The following is a 6,318-nucleotide window of genomic DNA, read 5'->3' as shown; positions in this document are numbered from 1 at the left end:
TGTGTACAGTGTAAATAAAAATGGAGCTAAAACTGTCCCCTGTGGTGCACCAGAGTTCGTAAAAATCAAGTCCGAGCACTTACCCCCAGCTCTCACAAACTGAGCCCTGTTTAAGAGATAGTCTAAAATCCAGGCAGTGGTGGAATTGTGTAGCTTAAAATCCAATAAATTATTTCCTAAAATATGGGGCTGAATGGTATCAAAAGCACTAGAAAAATCAAAGAACATAAGTCGCACTGAACTGCTGGCTTTTTCAAGGTGTTTATAAATAATGTCCAGCAGATACAGAAGGGCATCATCCACACTCACACCCTTCCTATATGCAAATTGCAAGGGGTCTTGGAAGGAAACAACTTGTTCTCTTAGGCATTTAAGGACGACTCTCTCAAAACATTTCATTAAATGTGATGTCAACGCAATAGGCCTAAGATTGGACAACGTACAGCTGACACCTGTTTTCTTAGGGATCGGCACAAGACAAGAGGTTTTCCACATTACAGGTATTTTGGCAGCAGACAAGGACAACACTGATCATAAGACTCCTGGAAATATTGGAACCTGATCTGCCTCTCAACTGTCTATAGAGGATTCTGAAGACGTCTGGATATTCGTGGTGTTGGTGTTGGGATTCCTGCAGTTTGGCCTGAGCGGTTACCTGGCTTAGCGGAAAATTAATGAGCTTTCGAGGAATATTGGCTCAATCCCAGAGCTCAGGGATGGATTACACCACGCTGTGAATGCACAAACTCATATAATTGTCGAGATGAGTCGTACGCTTGGAACTTTGGCTGACGTTCAGGCTCTGGCACAGAAGGTTGAGTCGATCAAGGAGCGAGTTGACGGGACAGCACGGTTGGGAATAGATTAATTTACACCATTATTGGATCTAGAAGGGTTGGAGACCAACATAACTTTAAGACAGAGAGGAAATTATCTGTCTGGCCCCAAAACAAGTTCTTATCTGAATCTGGTGCCCTTGAGCCTGTGAGGCTGAAGTGATTACTCCCCCTCAGAAGAAATGTGGAATGCTGCCATCACCATGGCAACTCTGTCTCCCTATCCCAGCCTGGGCGGGACTGTGACCGGTGAAGGCCGTGGAACCATTTCCAGGAGTCACTGTGCTTTCTAACCCAATTACCTCCCTCCCCTGTCCAAACGGAGGTGACGAGCGCTGCTCATTGCAGCTACATGCACTGATGTGAGGAGAGTCCCCAACCCTACCTCCCCACCCAGCGGACACTTATGTTGTGTAATGTCTGAAGTCTGTTGCATTTCTGTCAGAGGTGTTTTTTGCATAGCAAAGCTGCCATCCCTGTGGAGGGTAACTCTGAAGTGCCTTTTTTTCCTCCACTTGACTCAATCCTCATAGCCTAGTGAACTAGACCTAATTCTTGCTTTGCAAAGTTTGGTCTAGGAACGCTCCACTGGAATCTCTGCAGCCCCTAACAGCATTCTGGCTGGCAAATCACAGCTCTCTAGAGGGGTTTCAAACAGATAAAGAGCTGTGATTGGTCCATAATGGTGGGCCAATCATAGTGCTCTATCTGCTTAGTGAACAAATCACAGAGCTTTATACGCTTTGTGGGCCAATCAGGGCACTCTATATGCCTGGTGGGTGGGATGATGCAACAGAGTGAAACAAGATGGCGACAGCTCGTTTGAAACTGCTTTTACATCAATTTTGGACTATTAGAACTTGGGCTGAGAAAAGTGTATAAAGCATGTAGTGAGGGTTTTTTACAGTCTAAACATCTGTAATAATTGTAAAAAAAATAAAGTTGGTTACTTCATGGATTTCACCTACCGCGGGTAATTTTTAGAACGTAACTCCTGCAATAAACGAGGGACTGCTGTATTATTAATAGTAGAGTCTGGGACATCTAATTGATTAACATCAACATTGATTATTATGCACTATTATTTTTGTTCAACGGTGATAAAGTCCTAATGTCTTCATGATAGTTCCTTCCCCCCCCCCCCCCCCCCCCCCCCCCCATCTGAGCATTGGGGAAAAGGCTGTCTTGCAATTGTTGAGGTCACTAGTGTGTGCCCCATTTCTTCCAGGATCACTCTCTATATAGGTTTTAATGGACTCCTAGTACTGTGAAGTGGTTCCATGGTACAAAGGCATTGTATTCCAAGATCTGGGAGACTGTAGAAATGAGCAGTGATGCCCTTCCTACCATCTTTCCAGAAAAATAAGTGATCTGGAAGCTGTTAGGCTTATTTACAGCAGGAGCACTTTCTGCACCTGCATAAACTCCAGGACACATTTACTAACAGTGTTTGTTGCTGTATGTGCTGCAGCTTTGAATTTTTTAATAATATATATTTTGTTAATATTTTGGTTATGCTGTCTTGTTATGAAGTGTACAAGGGTAAAAGTGTTTTTAGCATGTGCTTCAAAGCTAAGTTTGACTGGGAAACTCAAAGCTCAATAGTCTGTATCAACAGAAATTCACTGCAGTCTATGTAATATTTGATGCGTCATAATTTATTCTACTCTATCTTGCAAATACATATTTGTGTGGCAATGTCATGCACAACACACACAACTATTAGATCCTTAAGATCAAACCCGTGTCATTCTTTTGGTCCACTGCAGTGCGGCAGTCAAAAAAAACTTTACTGTTAATATCAACAATTAGCTTTTTATTTTGAAATTACAAGTATAAAAAATGCTGTTACATTTACATTTAATGCTGTTACACTGTAATCCTTTCTTATAAGTATGGACATAGAATCAAGTGAACAACATTTTGAAATAAGTTTAATTGGAATTTTGTACTATAAAAAAACAAAACAAAAACAACAACGACATATTAAACAAACAAACACAGTCAGTGCCTTCATTTGTCCATTACATGTCAAACATAGCACTGACCCTTAGTCCCTGCTCATCAGCACATGCTTTCAAAAAGAGCTCCATGTCCTCTGCAAACTGAAAAACAAAGAGGAACATGTCCCTTGCTGCTCCAGTGTCTTCTTCCTCTGACATGTCTCTTAAGACCCTCTGCTGGTCCCCTTGATTTAAGGACAGATATTTTGGCATTGTTACGTGTCCACGGAAAAGTGCCTTATTTTGGACAACCCACTGCACAGCAGGACGCAGATCTTCAACAACTGCTGGCTCCTGTGTCAGGCAAATGGAGATAAAAACACAGCTATTTCTCTGTTGCAGAACAGTGTTTTAACAGTTATTCAAATGTCACTAACCATGTAATTACACTACTGTTTAAAGTGAATACTGACCTGACTGACTTCCTGGAACTTGCGCTTTTTCAGTCTGAAAATGGGCACGTGTTGTCCTTCAAGCACAGCTTTGGCTTCCTCTCTCCAGTGTGCAAATAGCTTGCCAGAGTTTAACAGAAAATTTTGATATTGTTAAGGTGTGTAAACTTTGACACAACATAGAACAGAAGTCAAAATATAAATACCTCTTGAGATCAAAGTTCTCCATCAACAGCAAGCACCACCATTTACGCAAGTAGGGCATGTCTGACTAAGATATTAATATGAAACATTTAACAACTTTCAAAAGATTCAAGACTCCATTGCTGTGAAAGTAAATAAAATACATACTATTGTATAGTCAAATGGTGCATCCAGTGCCACGTACAGAGCAGACTATTTGGAAGAAAAAATAAAAATGTCATTTTTTTAGAAGCTTAAATTAGCTTCTGCATGAATCTCAAGAAGAGAAGAGAAAAATTACCATCAGCATGAAGATCCCACAGTCAACTCCGTAGTCTTGGCTTGGAAAACCCTGTATTACATTGAAAATAAAGGCTCGTTAATAAAATCCTTTAAAAGAAGACTAGTGTAATTCATATTATTCACCATACACTTAAACTAGCACATACCTTCAAGTCAAAGCTCTTTTTTGCTGACCACTGCCCGGGAATGAGCTTCACTGCAAGATTCCTTTCTTTCAAGACAGTTACATTCACAAGTTAACAGACATCATCATGATGGGTGTGAAATGTTTATTGCTAATAGCACCAACTGTAACTACAGGTCTTAGGAACATGACCTCAACAAAACAGCATAACAAAATGAAAAAGTACAGTCACATGCTCACAGCTGGTTAAAATAAAGCATTTTCAGCTTTAATTTGAGGTTGGCATATTTTATAAACTAATATTTAATGGTGTTTTATGTTAAACTAAAACGTTTGAAGACCCTATTTATGTCTAAAACTCATCTAAAGACAGCACCACTAACTTGATTAGAATGTGAAGATGAGAAATAGAATAAAATGTTGAAGCATCGTGCTGATACAGTTTATAAAAAAAACATGTGAGTGTACTGTATGTGTGAACACTCAAGATCAGCAGAACATGATCATGCACTTAACCTGGAACACTGAACAGGTTCCCGAATATTCTGGAACAAACCAAAAATGCTTATAAAAATGTGACCTCAAAAGTGAAACATATTGTTGGCCACCAAATCCTGCCTTTGTGTGTAATGGGTCAAGAAAGAGGATTTCTCTTTTAGGTGGCTTCAGTACCTAAAAGACAGTTAGCCATGACTTCAAACCTGAAAACGATGTCATTGCAAGCGATCGCAATCAAAGATGTTTGAAACTGCGTCATAAAAGCTTGAATACATCTCAGACGCATAGCAACATTCTAACAGTTTGTACGTGTCAAAAAACAAGACTTACACACAACTGGAAATGACCAGGTGTCCAGAGAGGGAGAACTATGATGTCCATTCTCTGAGCATCAGTCTGAAACAGAATTTTATTTTGAAGTATTCTGTATATGAACTCTCACCAAAGTTACAAAAAAAGAATCTTTTTGATTACTTGCTTGTTTCTTTAAAGGACGGTACACTTACAGGAAAGGACTGCAATGGATCACAGCCATAGGGTGCAAGCCAAGTCCGGGTGACATACAGATTTTCTATGTAAATGCTTATCCCCTAGAATGTAAAACAGCACATTTAAAACAACAACTCTTTAAATTAAAGCTTGACAATCATCCTATACAACATACAGTACCTTTGACTGAACAATTTTAGTGATAAGCTCAAAACAGCCATTTGCAGTCTGAAACTGAAAAAATCATAAAAAAAATTAAAGTACACTTTATTATTTCATATTCATAGAAACAAAATACTTACAGTCGATTCCATTTCTTTGTTTAAACCCAGTGTCCAAAAATCTGCCCGCGTGAGACATCCAGAAGACGTTTCAACAATCAGCTCATCTTTGGGTCTGCTGATGTCCAGAACATAGTTGAGCTAAAAAAAACAGAGAGGTGTCATAGACTGTGGATGACAAAATCAGATAAGCACGTTGCACTTTGCGACATCTGAAAACTTTGACATACAAGCTGTTGCTGGCCAGGGTGCGGTACAAAACACCACGATGAACGGCTGGCCAAAATGTTCTCAGGCTTTGTCAGAGCTTCGCACGGTGGTCCACACAGGTCAGGAAACGTTGCATCTGTTGACCTTCTATTGGCTTTCTTGTTGTCAACTCCTTCCTGAGGATCTGTAGGGACTTTAACAGTTTTCAGACAAAACACTCAATAGAATGCATATTAAATGCATACAAATGCAAGAAAAAAAAGCACTGTTTACAGACGGAAATTCATTTGAAACAGCACGTAACAAGTTCGTTTACGAGCCCGCAACTACAACAAGATAATGAATGCAAGATTATTATTTCACCTATATATGACAATCACTATTCAAAATAAGAAATTTTACCATTGTCACCAGACATTGAAGGTGCTGGGTTCAACACCGTTTCTGTGGTTTCTCTTGGTTTATTGCACACCTGTGGGGCTAGGTACACAAAGAAAACAATATAAACACTCACACAGATAGGAACAAATCTAACATGTGAACAATGGTAGCGTTCTGGTCATGAAACAATGCATGTACTTACCTACGACAGCTTGACCCAGTGCCGACAGTGAGATATTGATCTTTCCAAGTCGACGTTTCACTTCGAAAGAGCTGTTTCTGATGATCCATTTTCTGTGAGATGACATTTTCTGGAAGAGATACAGGAATTTTTTTCTCTTTTAAAATATAGCGTATACTCCTTTCGACAGCAGCATTGTCCTCAAAGGAAGAACTCTCCTGAGTCATCTGTGATGGGGTGCCTGATGATAGTGGTACAGTTGATTTGAAGATGTCTCTCTGTGTCTGGAAGAGATGCCACTTAGCTATGTTTTTATGAGGACATGATATTCGTGGCTTTGCACAAGCGCAATGCCAGGTGTTCCTCAGAGCATTGTAAGTCACAAATATTCTGCCAAGATGGCAGAAACTGTGTATTTCCGGCTCAAATACAGACAA

The sequence above is a fragment of the Nothobranchius furzeri genome, chromosome 6, assembly GCF_043380555.1.
Source record: "Nothobranchius furzeri strain GRZ-AD chromosome 6, NfurGRZ-RIMD1, whole genome shotgun sequence".
Classification (NCBI taxonomy): Eukaryota; Metazoa; Chordata; class Actinopteri; order Cyprinodontiformes; family Nothobranchiidae; genus Nothobranchius; species Nothobranchius furzeri.
The sequence above is the reverse complement of the archived record's forward strand: the minus strand, read 5'-3'. Positions refer to the sequence as shown.